Source organism: Chelonus insularis, unplaced genomic scaffold (genome assembly GCF_013357705.1).
Source record: "Chelonus insularis isolate UGA/USDA-ARS -01 unplaced genomic scaffold, ASM1335770v1 contig_317_pilon, whole genome shotgun sequence".
Taxonomy (NCBI): Eukaryota; Metazoa; Arthropoda; class Insecta; order Hymenoptera; family Braconidae; genus Chelonus; species Chelonus insularis.
The window spans coordinates 314,911-337,540 of NW_023276487.1; the positions used below are offsets into that span (position 1 = coordinate 314,911).

The 22,630-nt window shown below is 27.3% G+C and overlaps 1 protein-coding gene across 2 annotated transcripts in view; it reads right to left on the minus strand.

Annotated features, from left to right (window-relative positions):
• LOC118065569 (slit homolog 1 protein-like) overlaps positions 1 to 22,630 on the minus strand; it is a 28,829-nt gene that overhangs the window by 3,966 nt on the left and 2,233 nt on the right. The window contains exon 1 of one of the 2 annotated variants that reach the window (XM_035080938.1): positions 21,778 to 22,095. The exons of the other annotated variant lie outside the window; for it this stretch is intronic. The gene's annotated coding sequence lies outside the window, so the exon portion shown is untranslated. Of the gene's footprint in view, positions 1 to 21,777; positions 22,096 to 22,630 lie in introns of those variants that run through there. 2 annotated transcript variants of the gene reach the window in all.

The window sequence follows — 22,630 nt, forward strand, 5'->3', positions numbered from 1 at the left end:
TTTTTTTTTTATGGATTTCTAATTCAGTCTTTTTATAGCTTTCAACATCTTATATTTATTTTACTGTCTATCTTCTCCAGGTCTGTTTCTATTTATAGTTTTGTCTTTTTTTTTGGGTTTTTATATAAAGAAACACCAGTAGCAATCTATTTTTCGTCTTATTGTAAAGCACTTAAGGGAAATCGAAAAACTAGGTAGTCAAAATGAAATCAATTTTGTTTTTCGATCAAAATCTTGATTGTTTTTTGAAATAAAAATTATGCTTTTATCATATTTTTATATTATTTTCTATTTCGTTTAACGATGATTCAGTTATTCCAAAAGATAATGAAAATATTTTATAGAATTTATATATTAAAGTAACTGAGTTGATTGAATAGATTTATATTCAATCATTAAATATTTAAATTAGATAAAAAAAGGTCACGAACACAAATATAGTAAATCAGTGGAGAACAAATTTACTTATTTATTTAAACAGTTAAAATAATTGTTCATCTATAAAAAAAAACTGTAAATTCTGACATTTATTTAAACTTTAATTGTTATAAAAATAAAATTAATTAGTAAAAAGTCTGTATCTCATCCAATTCGTTGTTAATAATCACTAATAAATCTCACCTTTAAATAAAATCAATCAGTAATTAAAAGAAAAAAGAGATAAATTTTCTTAAAAGCCAATTATTTACACCTGTGATAAAATAATCGTAAATAAACTTTTGATTAAACATTTATCTCATTAAATTATCCTACCGAATTAGAATTAATTAAAATAAAAGATATCAATGTTTGTAAACTTTAATAAATTCATGATAAGGGTTTACTAGTGACAGATAACGTATTTTTATAGCAATAATATAAATAAAAGTTTACTGTGTGGAATGAATGTTACATGAATAGTTTTATAATTCAATTACAGTGAAATTAAATTCTGAATAGCCTAATGAGACACCTTATCTGTGCCACCCGCCTTCTTAATGGTATACATGTCAGTTTAATTCGTTGTGCTTCCAATAGACTCCTATGCAAATGACCAAGATAGTGAAACGCACATATATCTAATCAAGGAAATAGATGTCTAGTCTATTAATCAATTGAATAAATTATTAGTAATGTAACGATTTTGTTTTTCATGATAAAAATTCTATTGAAAAGTTTAAAATATTTTTATTTGACACAAAAAATCCATTGTACTGACTAAAGGCCATATGAAACTTTTTCAAAGTATTCAATTACAAAGATGGATTGCTCGTACTGGAAGCTTTTTTTTCGTAACATTTAATTTTCACTTTTACATTATATTAGAGCTTGAATATGAGAGAATATTTTTATGGTAATAATTATTACTTGAATCATTTAGTCACATATGTCACAAGAGAATTGCGAATAATTTTATTTAATTAAAAATTACTGATATTAACGTAATTTTTATCAGAACATTCAGAGCTAAATGTGATTGGAGGTAAAAATAATTTAATAGATTAAAGTAGATATTACAGTGTTTATTTGGCTTATTGAAACACCGAGTATATCGTGAATAAAATGAGCATTAGAAATGGAAATGAGACGCTCAAATTACCATCATCTTTTAAAATGAAATGAACATTTTCAGAACATTATTTTGAAATGAAAATGTCAAGAAGACAAAAAGTATTTTTTTTTTATTAAAAAAAAAGGAAAATTTTTCTTCTCGATAAAGTTCTACTAACGTGGTAACGATGAAAAATACTAATCGTCTTAATTAACAACTTTTTTGGGTTCATGAAAAATTTTCATCAAATACTTTTTCCAGGAGTAATGTTCGGTTGATTAAGTACTTAAATTGATTGATTGTTTTCAATCAGTATGAAAGGGTAAACTTGATATTTCCATAATTCATGGTAGTTTAATAGAATTATTTGCCGAAAAATTAATTAACTTGCCAATTAATTAATAATTAATTTTAATTAATTAATATTTGTATAGTATTTGCATAATAAATAAATAGAAACAGTGATTGTAATTAAAATTAGATGATAATATTTTCATTACAAATAATCTCTTTCTAATAATTATAAAATCACTTAAAACTATATAGAAGAATTTTAATTTATTTGCCAAATACTCCACAAATGATTAATTACGTGATTTTATCAATGAATAAGAAATTTGTATTTTATTTATTGATCTTACAGAATAAATAATTTACTGATAAAATGATTTAATAATGCATTTACATTCATAATGATGATTTTATTATCGATGTTTATTAATAAATAATTGTCTGATAAACATATTTTCATGAAATACATTGAGGTAATTGTTTCATTTATTTCCATTTCTCAATATTTTCATATAAATGGAAATTATAATTTCGATATCGTGGATGAATCATAATTATTGAGCAATTAGTCTTATGCACTTTACTTGTAAACGGTATCTTTTAAGATAATCATCAAATATTAGTAATGTTTATTTAACCTTTAAATAAATGAATAGTTGATATACGTGTGTTCCCAGAGAGGAATGTAAAAATATTCTTAAGCTAATTCTGATATGTTATTATGATTGCCAAGTCAATTATGAAGGTGTTTAGTTAACAGTAATAGATTTAAAAAATCGTTTGATTATACTTCTTTTTATTGCAATTAATCGATTGTTTAATACAATAAATGTGAGTGAGAATAGAATTAAGTTATTGGAGATTGTTCTTCCGATTCAGTAGACAATTGAATGAACGCTTGCTCGAGTCTCTGTGAATTTTTATCGCACGAATGCATCGTACGGGTCACGTACATCCTTCACATTTTTCTCTATCTCTTTCTCTATTCGATAAAATTTTTCATGCTGCAACCAATTTTTATTCCTGCAGTTTATTTTTATCTATATACACCAACATGTACATATACATTTCAGTCTTTTTTTTTTCTCTCTCTCTTTCGACAATATCATATGATTATATAGACACTCTGATACATCAGATGCACGTGCGATACACGTGCGTTAGCTTTCGAACATGTCATGCACCTTGGAAAATTGCCAAATTTGCACTTATAGAGCATGAAGTATGTCCGAGAAATCTCAGTGAACGATACTTTTCAGTTATAAAAATTTCCATATTTTTTTGTTTCATTGGTTGGGAAAAAAAAAATAGTAATGAACATGAAAAAGGAAGTTGTGGTAGATTAAAGTTGAGGCAAATAAAAAAAATTGGGCGTATCCCAGATGACGAAAGAGAGCATAGACATCAACTCTCTGGATGTCTGACTATACAGAGTCGATGCTTGTCAGTGGAAAAAGGGCTGGGGGCTGATAGAAAAGGGGGAGAAAAGTAGTTGAGGGTAAAAGAGGAAAGAGGAAGTGAGAGAAAAAAAAGGAATCGAAGTGAGGGCTAAGCGAAAGGGGTGGTGAGGAAAAGGGAAGGCAATATATATAGATGCCGGCACTTTGGCAAACTACATCTCGAGATACCAATGACAAACGACGTCCATCTTGGTCCTTTATAATACAGAAATGGAGAAATCCGCCAAATGCCGCAATCTCGGCTATCTTTAGACGATGGATCTTATTTGGCGTCTCGTTAAAAGGGAGAAAAACTCCCTAACTAAACTAGATCTGTCGTCATAAATTCATTTAACCATCAAGTGTGTCAGATGTGTCATCTAGGATTTTTCGTTAAAGACCAGGTTTCACATTTCATTACATTGATGATTAAAAAAAGTATTTAATTCAACATTGGAACACATAATCCCATCATATACTTTTTATTATATATTTTTTGTATAATCTGACATTTGAAGTTTATGAAGGTTTTTAACATACCAGTTTACCTACATGTCCTATTTTTTTTCTTTCAAAAGCCTAAACAAAAATTCGATTTTTCCTAGTCTTTCTATGATACCCGGAATTTCCAGGTTTTTGATCGGTATAACAGTAGATTAGATACTTGACATCTAGGTTAGTCATGGATCAAACAAGTCTATTCAACATTGATACCTTTCTTTTGATGTTTGAGAAAGTTATAATCATCAGAATCATTCATTCCGAACTTCATTAAATTGTAATCTTTTATCTAACAGCAAAAAGGAATTGTTTTCTGCAGAATACAGTAATTATTACATTTATTTATAATAATATTTTTTACTGTTATTATTAGTCAGGGCATTTGTTATGAGTTTAAAAAAAAAAAAAAAGTACAAAATAGCTCACTTGCTTTTACACGCTTTTAATATATGTAGAAAATAACATGAAATTGAATGGTAAGTCGTTAAGTTGACGTAAAAGCGCCTATTTCCGACTATGTTCCTAATTATCCAACCACTAGATTTTTTACCAAGAATAATTGGTTGAAGCGTCTAAAAAGAACGAGACTACATTAAAGCTAATTAGTTATTGGATAAAATTACATTCTTTTGTTTTAAATAAATTAATAGAGATATTTTTTCCATAAATTATTATTCAATGTTTGGCTGATAATTAATAGAATAACATGATCACAAATAAACTAATCATAATAATTAGATGGCTGGCTAATTAAGAAAATAATTTGACAGTAATACGAAATATTACTTGGTATTCCAAGAATTAACGTTGTTTTAAAAGATAAACGAAATTCCCATTAATATTAATAACACTAGGCAACAGAATGAATATTTTGGTTTTATGCAAGAATGGAACAATGTATTTAAAACCTCTACAACCCTTTGCACGACCCTGGTAAGTAAGAAGAGTAAGCAAAATAAATTGTGTTGGGTTTTTTTTTCAACATAAAACCAATTTTTTCTTTGTCTAACAATTAATTAGTTTAAAAAATTATTTTAATTACAGAGAAAATTTATTTATTTATTTCAAAAGGTTTATATAAAAAATTGACACAAAAATTTTGTCTATATGACATGTCTGAACAATACTAGGCGTTTCTACTTTTTACAATACATTATTCAAACCATCTATCATTTTTGTTGATTGACAGTCATAATTAATTAAACTAAAAATATTATTAAAAGAGAAGCATAATAGTATTTTCAATTAAATAATAATCTGTAACTAAATAAATGTTTATTTACAGTAAAAATATCTAACTTTGTTCAGACAATTTTTCATTGTGGAAAAATTTTTCACGTTATTTATTCAACGATTTAATTACTGTCAAACATTTCTTATCTTGAATATTATCATAGCAAATAATTACCAAGCATTTATTTTTTGACCAATAATTATAATGTCATAAATTTTAGCTGAGTGTCATTTTTACTAGCTTAACTAGAAATAAAATTCCCCAAAGCCTTTAGTATGACATTTGGTGTATTCAAGTGCCTACATACACCATAATATCAGATTAAACGGTCGACAGTTGAATTGCTCATAAAAAGTATTTTCTCTAAATTTGATATATTACATTGGGTTATTGTAGAAAACAATAACAGAGATTAATTATACGCATCATTAAAGCAGGATTTTTGGTTTATTTGGCAAATAAACGGGCATGGAAAATAACTGGTTTAATGTATCATCTGCATAAAAACATTACAGCAATATGTTGGAATATCCGGTTGGAAGATGAACGACAGGGTAAACGACAAAGTCAGAAGGATAGCAAAATTGTTAAGGATACAGCGAAAACGAAACTTCTGTATACACACAGTAGTCGATAAACCGCGCATGCGTATTATACAAGAAAGGTGAGGCAACCCTGGTATATGAAGGATTGGCAACTAGGGAGGCTTGAGGGAAGATCAAAAAAAAGCTAAAGAGTATAAGAAATACCTAACGGCACATACATGTACCTATATATAAACCAGGTGAAAGCCCAAAACTTTGAATATATCCCTCATGTAAAAACTGCTAATGATAATTTTGTTAATTAGCTAAAAGACAAAAATAAACTTTCGAGAAATTGTATATAAAGTTTTTTTAAAAGTAAAAGAAGAAATAAAAATAAAGATGATGATGAAAAAGCTGAAATAAAAGAACTTTTTTAAATAAAATACTCTTTCATTAAAGTGAATTCACAAATGGTAAAAACTTGTATTGGCAATGATTAAAACGAGCGAACGAAGAGATAACGATAGTGAGGGATTTAACCTCATCCGGGTTTAACTTTGTCGGATTTTACATATCGATCGGAATCTAGAGGATTACCTTGGTAAGAAGGCACTTGTGTGTAAAAGAGACTCGGTGTGATTCTCCTTTTGCCACACGCTTTCATTGTCCGTAATCTTTGTATAAAACCTAAAGCTCTTATAACAAACGAGAGAATAATTAATTACCTCTTATGTCTAGATTATTTATTAATTCATGTATGGAAGGTTATACGGTAGAGATGTAGTATGTAAGACCTTTCAAATGGGATGAATATAAAGTTATAAATACATTTACTACCATAATTAATTCATTTATCTATCATTTTTTTTGTAACTACTGCAGAGTTTATTAATATGAAGGAGATATTATTTATTTGAAAGGCAGAAAATGTTTTTTCTATAGATGAAATGTTTTATTTATAGAAAAATGGTAGAGTTTGAAGAGAAACAAAATTTTTCAGTTATTTATTACTTAAAAAAAAAAAAATTATCCAACATTTGCATGAGTATTATTGTTTTTGATATAAACATTCAGACCTTTTTTTCGAATATAAATAGTTAAAAAGACAATATATTCCTTTGTGGTGATTCAGAAAATATTTTTTTTTTGTTAAAGCTGAATTGTTTTCTCAGAGTACGATTTTCAGACGCTTTTTAATCATAAGATACAGCATTTTATTTTGTCTTCTACTTTTTTTTTTTATCTTGTGGTATATTCAGAATAGTAACAACAATCACAATGTAAAAAATTAAAAAGAACATACTTAATTGTATTAATTATTTACAGAACTGTGCTTCTGTAATGATAATAAACTTATTTTTTATATTTTATTTTAAGTATTTTTAAAAATAGAATAATCAGCTTTTATTTAAATTATATTATAAATTTATATTTAAGTATTATTGTTTGGATGAAAATTTTTAGTATTACAGAATGAAATGAATAATAAAATAGTATTGAATTTAAATACAAAACTCGATTACAAACAATCGATAATGAAAATTTCAAAGTACTAGTCATTTATAACTGATTGATGTTCAAGTTCTGCTTTTATACAATTACAAATTATCAATACAAGTTTGCGGTTATTTGTTAATAATAAACCATTGAAATCTCATTATAATTACATTATAACTTGAAATCTTTAAAAACATCGACTATTGAATCTAACTAATATCAAAACTTCATCAAAGGATTGGAAGTATAAGTTTTGAAATAATAATTAATCCATTTTTTCATTATTGAATCCAAAGATAAGATATTTTTCAAGAAAATAATTATATTTAATCAGAGAAATTTTTAAATAGAAAACTTGTAAATATTTTTCATAAAAGCTGTACTCATTAAATGTGACAAAGTAATGTTTTTAAATAATACTAGTATTTTTTCAAAGCACTGAAAAAAAAGAAAGCTTTTATATTTTATCTCCTCTGTATTTCAATGTTTTCCCCAAACTTGTACACATCTTCCACCAACTCATTAAAGGCAACCAATTTTATCAACATACAGCATCCCTGACAATATCGTATTTTGGCATACGAATCAATAAAAGTTGGTTGAAATGTACAATAGTATTACAATTAACGATGTTATCAAATTAATCAATAAGTCTTTTATTCGAACTTTTTGTCTATTTTCATCTCTATATAACTTGATGCAACAATTGAAATTGCTGAATTATTGTTCAGAAATAGCAGTCTCTCAAAAACACGAATATTATCGAAAATAACTGTAATTTAATCTTGTAAATGGATAAATAATTAAGCGGAAAAATTATCGAATTATACAGATGAAGAATTTATCAATGTGAAGGGTTACTTTAAACAGTTTTTGAATAATGATACTAATTTTTTAATCATCTTTACTAGATATACCGGTTATTAATAACACTATTCATCATACTTCCCATTTTGAGAGGATAATATATGTTGATGTAAAGACATGAGGGATTCTAAGGGTTAAAAAGAATTTTATGCAAATAAGATAAAGGGTCCAATTATATCAAATGTTCTTACATTAATCGTGGGATGAATTGGAATGAAGATGGATTGATGAAAAATTATATTTTCGAGACTCGAGATGTCAAAATAACGAAAAAAAATTGCTATATTATAATAAAAGCCAATTTTTTATTTTATTTTATTTTATTTTACAAAGAATATTTTATTCACCTATTTTTTCATGGAAATAGAGTTTCGTCATTTTTTAGTAACATGACGAGATGTCAGGGTCCTAAAAAAATCACTTTGTGGTTGAAAAAAAAATACGATTTTCACACGAAGAATTGTTCATTTTAGTTTCCTGAATGTTTTATTATGTTTTTTCAACTTTATCGAAAAATAAATTTTGCCTATTTTTCTACTCCGAAAAAAAAGTTTTATCGTAAATGAGTCTTTTAAGAGCTACTTTTTCATAATAAATATTTTAAAATCATTGTTAATATTAATTATTAATGTCACAGTGTATAATCATTCACACTACAGATGTATCACCTTTAAAACACTTGGTAAAATGTTATCTCTTGTTTATTAAAAGAGAAAAACATCATCACAATTTATAAAACTTGAAATTCTAATTGAAAAGCCTTATCCTTCAATGAAACATTATTTTTTTTTTTTTTCGAACTCCTGGTAAAAAAAATAACCATCCCTAAATTTTTATTATCTTTTTCACCAACATGACAAGATGTCAGAGCACTGAAAAAATTGATTTGCAGTTAAAAAAAAACAATTTCCATTTAGCAACTTGTTTATTTTAGCTTACAGTATGTTTTATTATATATTCTATAGTATATCTAAAAAAAAAAAAACAAATTTTTATTATTTCTTTAAAATATTTTGTTCATACCGCAGTATCTCTTATATTCTCACGCGTCCCTTCTTCTCTTCACACAAATAAAAACTCCCGCGGGAAAGCATATGTCACCTTACGCGTATTAAGGGACGAGGCAGGAGCATCCAGGATATTTATGGGATGTTGCAGACAGTATACGATCCCTAGGTATACCAAAGGTATCCATGGACCATATAGATATACATTATAATGCCTACTGTTGATGCGAATAAATATAAAGCTACAAAAAAGTCATAGTGGTGGTCTTAATGTCATGACGGACCATCTTTACCTGTTTTTTTTCTTTCTCTTCTATTTTTTAACTCAGACCCTAATCCTAATTTATATCAAGAATCTAGACAAAACTCCCTAGATTTGTTGGATAGGTACAGTGGTGGGCGTCAACTGTATTAAAACTTTCTCTTTTGTATTTTGGTACATTCCGAAGAACTGTTACCGATTCCAGCTGTTAGAGAACCTATTAAAATTGCTTTCATGTTTTTCCGAATGGATGTTTATCGTGACTAAACATTCGAAATTTGCTACAAACGTTAAAAAGTTGAATTTAAAGCTGAAATGTACACAATTGAAAAGTTAATCGAATCAAACGAACCGGAAATTGGAAAAGGCATAGTACCTGTATATATATAACGTTCAAAAAATTGCCAAAAGCAATCGTGTGGAATATCGAGCAAAAATATCCATCCTTGACTTTTATTATTACAAATAATATGAGGCAACATTGAAATGTGATTTATTTTATTTTTCAAATTATCCTCATTTCTCTTTTAATATTATTTTATACATTTTTATTGGAATATGAATAATAATATTTTTTATTTCTAAGAAATGGAGTAAGAGAATTAATGTGGAATTTAGCAGGTTTCTTAATTAATTATGTACGTAATTTTAACAATCGCGTAATTACTCGGGCTAAATAAGAGGATAATAATTTATTAAAATTGAATAAAGATAGAATAATAATTATTATATTTTATGCATGAGTATATCAGGACAAAGTTTCCTTAATCGTACAGCTTAAGTATTTGATGTTGTATAAAGTTCTCAATTGTACACAAGTTAAATTGGATATTCTTACTGTGAATATTTTATATTTCTGTCAAAAGATGTTTAATTTCAATTATGTATTAAATTGGTTTATTTTAGAAAGTCAACTGATATGACTATAATGTTCTATATAAATAATTACTTTTCTATTTATAGGAAAAAAATTATAATGGACAGTTGTTTCAGATTATAAATATTTTTATTCTAATATTTACTTAATAAAAGATGGATTAATTAAATATTTTAAATTTATTCATATAAAAATAAGTTTTTTATTCAATTATAAAGTTATTTAATATCTTAGTAAAATGTAGATAATAATAAATATAGATTTGAATATTATATCATTGCTAATAAGCTGTTTAGTGAAAAAATATCTTGAATATAAATATAAATGAGTGAATCCATCATTAAATATATCCAGAATAAAATATTCTTTAGCTTTAGAAAAATTTTAATCAACTCAAGGAGTCTGTTAATTACAATATCAATATTTATTCATTAAAGTAAGAGGCTTAAATTTTTTACAGTAGAGTGAATCAATTGTACTTGATATTTAAAAACCTCTCAAATCAGGATAAAATTGAAATTATCTTTAATTCCTTGAGAAATATTATTTACATTTTTTTTATATTATGTAAAAATCGATAAGAACCCATTTAGATCATTAGTAAAGTATCAAAAAAATTCCTCCTCTATCTCCTTAGAGACACAACACAAGTTTGAATAAAATGTGAAATGCATGATATACCACATTTAGCAATTTTAATCCCTGTAACCGGATAGGGAGATGATAAATTATTCAAATTCAATAAAGATATTATATCAACCCGCATAAAATGCAAACTTCATTTTTTGTTGATAAATTCACCAATGTCAAATTGTAGATCATATGAAATTATATTAAACCACAAAGTATCGATTTTTCATCAATTACATCGTAATCAATAATGTCCGGGAACTAGACAAATCACGTGATTAAATTTGGCGTTCGATTAACTGGACGCTGACAATTAAAATATGCGCATCAAACGCCTAATAATGATCATTTAGGTATCTAGGGAATTCGTATTACAGAATCTTTCAACCTATAAATGAGTAGGAGACACTAGAATCCGAGGGGAATTACTCGACCGCAGTCATCCGGAATTGCCAATTCCGTCTTTTCCTGACATTCCAAACTCATCTGATATACCAGTTTGAGAAAATATCCTACTTGTGTTTTAATCAATTCCATCTGCATTTCACATTTCAGTTATGAATCAAAATTGGGGTCATTCAGGAAATTATCACAACTGGTTGGAAAAAATTATTTCTTCAAAAACCGGTTGATAAAAATAATTGTGTGTCCGATTTTATGTGAGTTAAATAAAAATGATAAATTTATTAAGCAGTCAAAATTCAGATTTATTGTTATTTATTACAACTAAAAAAGGGATTTTATACATTAACGCGATAATAAATATGACATATTTCCAATAATTCCCGATTTATATTGGCGACGAACAAAAAAAAAAAGATTGTATGATAGGATTAAATCCCAGACACTAGTCATTGGTGACTCTACGAGTGACTATACTCTGACAAAATCCTGTAATCTAAAGTTATAACCATATAATCCATTTTATGGTTATAAATATAAATAAATATATTTGTTAAACATGGTAATATATAATTTTTTTTTTATTTCACTATTCAAAATATTTAAATTTTTCACTTAATAATATATGTGTGTACATTTGTATATCAAATAACTTTTTTTCTCAAAAAGATGTATGTAGGGGAGAGATACCGAATACAATATTGTCAGCTTTATGTTGCTAAAATTGGCCTTCTCTAATGAGTTGTTGGAAGACGTGCTATACACAAGTTTTGTAGAAATGTTGAAATGGTGAAGAGTGTGATGAAAGAAACATTTTTCTTTATCATATATATTTTGAAAGGGACCAACTTTTTGTGAAAAGTATCATCATTAATTGAAATTTTTCATGTTCTTAAAGTTTTTTGAAAGATGAAGATGCAACGGGATAAGAAAATTATTTGTTGTCATCTCATTTAATAAAACTTTTAACAAACAAAAAAAGTGTTTTAAGATTTTTTTTTTTCAACTTCCTATTTTTTCATCAATTATTTTACTTAACTAAATTACTTAATATTGTAGCTTTTAATTTTTTCATATATATAAATACGGAAGCAATGTTTTTTAGCTTTACATGATAATAATCAGATGAAATAACTATAATAAATGATAGGTTTTTTTTTTTACGTGAATAATAAAAAAAGCTCTCTCTTTAGATATCTCCATTATTTTCCAGTATAATTATGACATTTAACAATAATCTTATCATCCCACTCGCATTACTATTAAAAATAATTAATTTCCTCCGGAACAAATACCAGAGTTTATCGGAAAGTGATAATAATATTTTTTTACATAGTTTATTATTTTTAAATAGAAACTTGATTGAATTTATTATTAAAATTATCGAATTTTTTCTCAACTAAAAATGCAGAAACTTTATTAACCGTTTTTTTATCTATTTTTTATATTCATAATGCATGAACGATATTGATTATAAGACAATCTCGAAATGTACATCTTATTCACAGCGCATTCTTAAATTCATAGCGGAATATTTATTCAGATTCAAAAAAAAAAAGTTAATTTCGGATCTTGAAGCACTTCAATTAAACCTCTGAATGTACTTTATGAATCAAATTCTTCAGTAAATGTTCAATTTAAAAAAAAAAATGTTTATAATTTATTCTCCATTATAAAAAGTTGCTTTAATCACATTTCCATTGTCATGACAATTTAATATTTAACACTTAATAATTTTTTCAAAATTATTTTTACTTTATTCTTTTACCAATTCTTTCTTTTGTTGCCTGAATTTTTCAGTTAAAAAGAATGTTCAATTTCAATGAAAAAAGTTTACTCAAGAAGTGTTGAAGAGGGTTTTATTAAAGTTGAAAAAAAAAATTTGCTCCAAAATTTGAGCTCCACAACTGAATAAAAAACCCTCATAGAGCCATTTGTCTAGCTTAAACAACTAATCAATTTAATCTAGTTGTTCAATTATAACCTATTGATAAAGTTAATCAACTAAACAAACAAATTGTTCCCCTGCTGGCCCTCTCATATGTTAACCTCTCCCTTATAATATCCTGCTGCCTCTCAGCGAGAGAGAGAGAGACTCAAAAGGAGAGAATAAAAGGAAAATATTTCAAATGAATTATGATTTCTTTTTAATAACGGCGAGATAAATTTATTTTAGTGAAAGATATTTTTTCTGGATTTCCCAAGATTGAAGTAGGAATAAAAGAACTGGAATGAACTAAGATAAGTTACGATAGAAGAAAGTACTTACTCCATAATAATTTCCTCATATAAATTCCCGAGAATCCTTGTCTTAACCATAGGCGTCAGTGTGGTTACCCCGTCTCTGGAGTAATCTCAATTTATTTCCTTTAAAATCTCCCCGTTGTTGAAGAGGAAGGGACAAGGAGCCGAAAGGATGGCGGCGGAAGGAAAGGGAAACGGGGCGCGAGCTATAAGGGTGAGAAGAGAAGAGAGAACGGGCGTTAATGGGATCCGTTGGTATGCATCGTCATTACTTAGACGCTTTGTCTATCTTTTCCCATCAATTTTTTTCAGCCTTTCAATCGCTTAATCATTTACTAACAGCTACAGTCTTATAATGGTTTTCTAATGCCCGTGAATCCCGTGTTAATTTTTTGTTTTTTTTTTTTTGTCAAAATAACTGTGCTAGAGAACATCCAAGTTGTAAAATTTGCACGGTTTTATTCTAGTAATTAAAATTGTCTGGGCTCGAGTGATGATTTTTGAATGGAATCAGTGAATGGAAACGTCTCTCCCTGTTTTTGATCAGAGAATTTTAACAAAAAAAAAAACATAAAAAAAAAAATTCAACATTAAAATACTAAAATGATTTGAATAAATTTTTTAATCAATGTTTTCTCATATTAAGAATTTAGAAATTTTTTTTGTAATTATTTTTTTTTTGAATATTTAATATTTAGTATGAGAAATAATTTTTGTAAATGGAAACTTAATTAAAATATTAGAGATGACGAGATATTTTAATCTTAAAATTAATTAGGAATTTCCGGAGGTGAATATAAAAATTCTTTCTTTTTTTTCTATTATTAACAAAAAAAAAAGAAATACTTTTAAATAATTCATCATTAAAATAAAATTTTAATGTTCAAATAAAAGATAATATTCTTACGATAGAATTTTATTAAAATAATGAATTATACGAATAAGAAAATGTCTTTTCTTCTGTCTCAAAAATTCTTTTATTCCTCAAAATAAACCACCGGCAAACTTTACCATTGTATTCAGCAACATTTTTCATTGTTCGCCAAAGTGAAATTCCTCCGTTTGTACAATAATACACCTGTCATTCTTAAAAAACAGCAAATGTTTTTGGTTCGATTTGAAAGACTAACAGTAATTCATGTATTTGCGATAATTTATAATATAAATACTCTAGCTGTTAATCCTAAAACATAATACACGGTAATAATAGAGAGTAGCTATAATAATAACATGTTTTTTCAATGGTATAATTTTGGTAGAATTCTAATTAACCCATCCCTTACTCAACGAACCCTCGAGAGTCATCCGACCGGGACAACAAAGCTTCGTCTCCATTATACACTAGAATGGAGTCGAGACACAACAAAAAAAGAAAAAAACAAGAAAAAGAGGAAAAAGTACGACTTTTTGCACTCCCATCTTTTGAGGAGCGCACGAGACTATGGATTGAGACACTCGATTCGAGTGTACGCCATTTGCATCTTATTAACTCCTACGGCCGTTAACCTTTTTGTTCTTGTCCCGTCAATTCTGTATAATTAAACATTTCCCTTTGGTGGATAATTATTTTTACTAGTATTTTCTATTGTTCAATCAGCAATATAAAATAGTTGGAAATAAAGAAGTTGTACCCACCTAGGTATATAAGAATGAGAATACGGGAAAACTTTTTAGTGGCCATGACCCTTAAAAAGTTTTGTACGACTGGTTCAAAGTTTTTAGGAAGGAAGACTATCGAGATGGTACCATTCTTGTTTAAAAGACGCTTGAGAAGTAGGTAAGCTTCAGGGCGATAAAATTTACCAGTTTATGAGGACGTTTTTGGATTTTAAAGATAATTGATTATAAATTAACGATATATCTCAGTTAAATTATCACTTTAAGCTTATTTATTTATCTTACTACATATAGTTGTTTATTTGTCAAACAGATTTTTTCATTTCCCAACAAATAATTTTTGATAAAATTATGTGCTTCGGTAGCATTCATCCCTTTTAAGTTTTCTTCATATGGTAATATTTATTCAAAATACCAAAGACTGTTTATGACTGAAGCTCATGTTTATATAATTTTCTATCTGATTTAAATATATTTTTATATTCAATCACAATTGATTCATAAATTAGGACAATTTACTTTGCCAAATTTTATGCTTAATGTAGTGCGTTTTTTTGTAAATGTTGATTTAATTTTCATAAATGCCAATGGAATAATTTTTGATTGAAAAATGTTTCATTAGATAAAACATTTGTTGACATATTATTAATTTAAAACATTATGATTAAGCAAAATTTCGTTTTGATACAAGATGCAGATTTTTTTTTACCTTTCATGTCTATATTCAACATTAAAAATAGTCTCGCCCCATACGATTATTAATGGATTCAACGATTTCTAGCAGCTGAAAGTGTCAAAAAAATTACAGACTGTATCGGGGGTGAAATCCTCCCTTCGAACATTTATTAAAAATTATCCCAAGCTGAAAAATATATCAGCTATGGACGAAGCACGAGAGAGTGATTAATTATTTACCCATGCTTTCAAAATGATTCGACTAATTTCATTAAAACCTCTTTTTTAATTGCCTCATAATAATTAATACAATATAAAATTATATTTTCATCACTTGAATTCTACGGATCCATTAAAAAAATTATTCTTGATTTATTTATTGCACAGAAGATTTGTAAATGATGAGAAAAAAATTCCCTCATCTCAATGCACACTTTTACCGTTGCTTTAAATAGACTTAAACTTGATTAATTATATATGCAGTTATATATTTGTTTGAGATATTCAAATGGTAGTAGAAATACCCTTTTAGTTGATTCAAGAAATGTAAATTAGTCCAGGAAAGTTTACAAACTAAAATAACATTTCCGTTTACTTGAAATAAAATAATTTAAAATAAAAGAACGATTGTTCAAAATTGATTAATTCTCTCAGTATTACTTTCTAAATCTTCCAAATTATACCATGATATACCACAACACCAGTGAAAGTACATGATTGTATCTATCGCCCACCATCTTTCAAAACCTTCATCCAAACTAATCAAAGACGATTGTATTTGGGTAGTCAGATGATTTGACATTAATAATCAATGATAAAACAAATTTTTTTTTTTTTTTTCAATCATTTTACTTCATATATGTAAAATACATATTAAGCAACAAATACATCTTGGGAATTACGAAAAAAATAATTGTAAATAATTTCTCTTTTAAAAATGACTCTGCTGATATGAAACTTTAATTAAATTTTGTAAAAGTCGTTGTGAAAAAATAATAGACAGATAGACAGACATAATATTTATAGAATCAATTTAATTTCATTTAATATTATACAACAACATAGGAATAATTTTATATTTTTTATTTTTAATTCATTTAATAATAGTTCCATCGAAAAAATAAATGTGTTGTTCTATCATAAAATGACTCTTTCCAATATTTACTTTCATCGCTAATTAGTTTCGAAGCATTAAATTATCTTTAATTATATTTAACTGTTAAAATTTAATTAAAAATAAAAATTGACTTTCTTTATTTATCTCTTATATTACGTTACTTAAACACTCAATATATACCAACTAACAATAGGTTACATAATATCATTTTGACAGATAAATATTTTTTTGGATAAAATTCCGTATCAATGATAAATCAGTTTCTATTATTAAAGTAGTTGTATATACCAGGAATTATTGCTCCATTTCAGCTTCTTCGTGTGGCTATAATGTAACTTTTCATGATCGATCAACCGAAACAAGCTCTCAACATCTATTCTATCGATATCTATCATCTCTAGTCAGCAACCTATTCTCATGATAAATAAACGTAAATAAACCGTGAACTAATAATATATCGGGGGATATCAAAGAATCGCCTTTCAACATTTTAATATATTTCCTATCATACTCTATATTATATAATAAGGAGATAAACACGATGTGAAATTTGTTTCACATTTAATCTAAATAATAATAATTGCCACATATGTTTATTATGTGTAGAGAAAAAATATTGATAAATAAATAGATAAATCTCGATAGAATTATTAATTATATTTAATTAAAAGGTTTTCTCTCTTATGAATTATTAATAAAATTTTATATTGAACATTGATGAATATTCATATTGACATTGAATTTCGATGATTCTCGAGTTTTAAGATTTTATTAGAAGCTAAAAAAAAAAAAAAATAGTTGGGAGATATGTTTGTCTGTCAGTTGGTTTGATGGGTGAGTTCTCTCTGCAAAAAATGTCGCTTAAAAAAATCTGAAACTTTGTGCTGGATGTTCAGATGTGCAAGTATCTCTAGCGATCAAATCGCACTTCCGGAGGAACAGGAAGTAAATTTTTTGTTCAGATTTCAGAACAAAAACTAATCTTTTTTTTTTTGTTAATTTTTCAATGGTGAGATTGAAAAGAATATCAAACTTCCTGGGATTTTTTTTTTTATAAAAATAAGTAATTTTTGGGATTTTCTAGATGTTTTTGTGTTCTTGAATATCTAATATTCCTAATAAAAAGCAAGATTGGATCATTATTGGTTCAACATTAGGTCAAGGATAGCTAGACCTACCCAATGATAGACCAGCTTTATTTCTTGCTAGGGTAATTAACTTTTTTATCAGTTGAAAATTCAATTTCACTGATAAAAAATAAATTTTAATTGAATCTACTGTTGATTTTAGTGAAAATATAATTAATGTAGTAATCGAATGTTAAAAAAGTGATAAAACTTCAGGTTAAATTCACTCCCAACTCTTTATCCCATTTCTTGAATTTTCTTCTTCATTAAATTGTAAAGAAAGTTGATAATGATAGTGAAAAATTGATTTACTTTTCCAATAAATATTTCCGCCATTTTTAAACCATTAATTAAAAAACTGAATTCTCAGTTAGTAACTGTAACTTTTTGTTTGCACAATTCAAAACTAAAATTCACAAAAGCAAAGTCAACAGTAGCTGGGATCTCCAGTCTTAAAGTTTCATTTAATTATACATCCAGAAATATAGTATCTACATGAATCACAGTAGCGATTATTCATTCAATTTTTCATGTCATTACCAATTCATATAATTCCATATTAAAAAAAAAAAAACTTTTGCATATCGAGTTGCAATGAAATGCAACAAGAAAAATATTGAATCCCTTTTCTTCCACGGTTTGTTTATATTTCCATTACCACTAAATAGAAAATTACGCATGGAAAAAAAGCATCCGCTCTTTTATTCTATTTTTCTTACTCTTTGAGGGTGGGAAGAGAATAGTGTGGATAAATTATTTAGGATGAGACAGGTGTTAGACGGGCTTTATGGCCATTTTCGGAAAATCACTAGGTATAACTATGGGTTTGAGGAATGCCAGCTGGCGTGGGTAGTAGGGATAGTTGAGGTATAGGATGGGTCAGAGTGGAGTGGAATGATAGAAAACATTTAAAGCTATCGGATTCTGACCATGTTGATCTTGAATGGGATATCGTGAGTCGACAGGCTGCTCAAGCAGGTGTAGAACTAGGTATATATTCCCAGAATCATTATAAAAACTTATAATTTCGAAATCATTAGCTTTTGGAGCAATCAAATTTTTTTTTTCTCTTGTATTTGTTCAAATTCTTCATCTTATTAAGATAAGCCTATTAAAAACCTCAAGATTTATCAGATTAGAATACAAAACTATTGAATTTCCATAAAATCGTAAAAAAAACTTGAGTTTTATTCTGTTTATAAAATCTTTATTATCTTTACAAAGATAAGCCGACATGAAATTGGGTCCAGAATACACGTTTGAGGTCAAGCTTTATCTTCAAAACTGTTGAGAGGAAAATATTAGATTTTTTATAGTGATTTATTTGAAGATCAAAGGATATTATTGATAAGAGATATATACTTGCTGAGAGAAGGATTCTTTATTACTCAGCCAATAAATTTTGTTTTATTAAACTTATCATTAAAAATCTTCCATATCTTTTTGTTTTTTCTTTCTTTTAATTGATTGTATTTATTTTAATTAGTTTTATTTGATCGTACATTTATTATTTCAATTTATTTCCTAGCTAAAAATATGTTTGAAATATTTTAAAATAAATTTAATTGTTCACTCTTAGTTATTTTGTCTTCAGAGAATTTATTCACCGTAATAAAATATTTTTGTTACTGAATTTAAAGCTCCTAAAATGTAACAATCTTGAAATAAATGACTATGAAGTCACTGTTGTTGACCTGTGTTGTTAAAACACGACTTTAAATAAATAAACAAAAAAAAATTTTCTCAAAAGAATCTGATCGAGATTTATACACCTTTTTATTATAAATTCTTATATTAGTCACCATGTGACTAATCTCTTGTACAAGAAGACAAATTTAGTTACATAGTAAATAAATTTTTATTCATTCGAAATTTTTCCAGAAATATTTATTCACCGTTAATAAATTTATCAAATGATAATAGAGATATTTTTTACTATCAAATGGAATAAATTTTACTTAATAATTCGATAAATTTAAATATTATTAGCTTCCTTACTTTCTGATGACAGTTGATAAATTTCTCTTTTTTTATGTAATAATTTATCAACAATTTATGATAAAATATTTTCACTGCCATTAATATCATCATCACCAATGCATAATTCATTCCTCCATAATAATTAATTCAAACTTGTTTCATGATAGACAGAAAAAGAAGTGTTAAAAAAATCTATGCATTAATAGTATTTTTTAACTATCAATAAACTTTGTTGATTTAAGAATCATTTTTCTATCTCACCACAAAGAAATATCTTGGCAGAAAGAAAACATATACATAAAAATTTAATTATTAATTGAGAATTTAATCTAAGTTTTTTGTCAATAAAGCTTGATGCTTTTCCCATAAACTCTTAGTTGAATTTCTTATTTAAATACTAATAAAAAAAAAAAAACTTTTTTTAATAAATGGAGTAAAATTTCTAAAAATATTATTAAATAACAAATGGTGTTATTATATTCTGGAATAAAATTTCTGAATTTCGCACACGTAAGAATAGAAAGTATTTAATCGATCATTACAATCCAATAAATCAAATTTTTTCATTTTCCAACGATAAATAAAAACAAATAAATTTAAAGTGTAAACAAAAGTTAATAATTCACAATAGTTTTTCTATTTTGACCGTTACTTTATCATTCCGATATGTGCAGATAATAATATGATATGAAAAACGATAAATTTTCCACCTCATATTATTACTAGAAAATGTAAAAATTTATTTACATGAACATATTGCTAGCGTTTATTCAAACATATAATTCCAGCAAAATAGTATGATTTCCCGTCCAAAAGTTTCCATCTGACAGCACATTTTTTAAAAAGGGTGTACATACTATAGGGAGACAACAGCTGCTGTTTTCACGTGTCTGACGATTTGGGGATACAGATAGAACACTACCTTTTCTTTTTTATTCTCAGCTAAGTACGCCGGAGAAAGAGAGCAAGTAAAAAAACGTGTAAGAAAAAAAAGGATAAAAAGAAAGAGTAAGCGAAGGAACTTCACTTGGATGACACGACGATGTGTATCTCTCAAAATAGTATCGCATTGTGAGTTCTCGTTGGCTCTGTCTATATTTGTGTCGTCAGGGGTTCCATGGGACAACTAGTGATCATGTTTGCGACGTGTGTTACGATAAACGGCCATCAATTTACCATCACCAAAATTATTTACTGACATCATTTTATTTTCAAAACAACTAAAAGTGCTCTAACTTTATTAATTCTCTCATTTCTACATTATCTCAGTCATTAGTTACTAGATGAAAGAAACATAAAAACTCTTTTACTGGATTAATAAAAAAACTACCTATCTCTATATAAAATAAAACATAAAACAACTCACGACTTTTACGACACGATTGTTTGGATACATTCCCAGAGAAACTTTTCTAAATTCTTTGGTCTCTAAGTGCTACCAGATTCTAAACTTCTCATAATCAAAGGAAAAACTGTTGAACTTAAAAAATAAATGTCTAAACAATTCATTGAGTCTTTCATCTCATTTGCAACTATTATCATTATCAACATCTATTACTTTTACTACTTATTCTGGTCTTTAAATAGAATATTTTATAGTAGTAAACAAAAAAATCTTTCGTAACTTTTATTATTAATTTCTAGTATACGAGAAGAGTAGGAAACTAATCAAAAATTTTATGAATGCATACAGCGTATAAATTGAAAATACGAGGACGTTATGAAAAGCAACGTGGAAAGAATAATAAAAAAATTGATAAAGTTTTCAAAGTATTAAACAAAATTGTTATATACATTCATGATTGTTGTCATGGACTTTGTGAAACTTTTTAAACTTTCCAACGCTGTATAAAATTAGTGACAACAGAGTTTATCATAATTTTACACACCCATCATAAAAAAAAACTATCAATGATAACAACAATTTTAATCAAAATGATGGTTAAAATTACCTGTAAGCCTCGTGACATTCCTAAAAAGTCGAAACTTTTTTTAACACCAGACCAGCAGTGGTTATATGCTCGAACAGAGAGGGTAGTCCAGTGAGAATGTTGACTCCACGTGACTGATCACCTTTTTACACTGTACCAAATCTGACCACCCGCGTTTAAAGAATTCTAGTCACTGATGCAGGTAGCGAGATATTTGGAGTCAAACCAAGGTAGCATTGAAAAAAGATAAATGCAAGACTTTTCATGAGTTAGAAAATAGTCCGAGAGTACTTGAGATAAAGCAGAAAGGACTAGAGCCAACTAACCAGGTGCTTTAGCACAGGCTGTCGGCTAGAGACTGGTGGAGTCGGCGTACGACTGTTTCCACCACCTCTTGATGCTCACTACTACCGTTATACCATTCTATAAGCATTCTAAAGCTTTTGCCCCCTCCTTGGTACATCAACACCAACCCCAAGCAGGCTTGACAGAGAGAGCCCCAACTGTGATTAGCAAAGGCCTCGATTTCAGAAAAAAAAACATGGACAACGTCATTGCACCACAATATAACAAAATGTGTATAAGGATCCCCAATATATATTGGGTGAGATTGATTGTTGGCCCATTGTGATGCTAAAGTGATTCCACACCACTTGCAATACAGTTATTAATGTGCTTCAAGATTCGTTGCTCTATATATCACCACGTGTGTTCACATATATACGTATATAGATATGTGCTTATGAATTATTCCGTAATAGTTCATCGATCCCAATTGCGAATTATCTTATGCCTTTATCGTTTCTACGACTCTCTCTGTGTAAACAGAGCACAAGTCTCTTTACTTTTCCAATAATCATTTTGGAACATACAT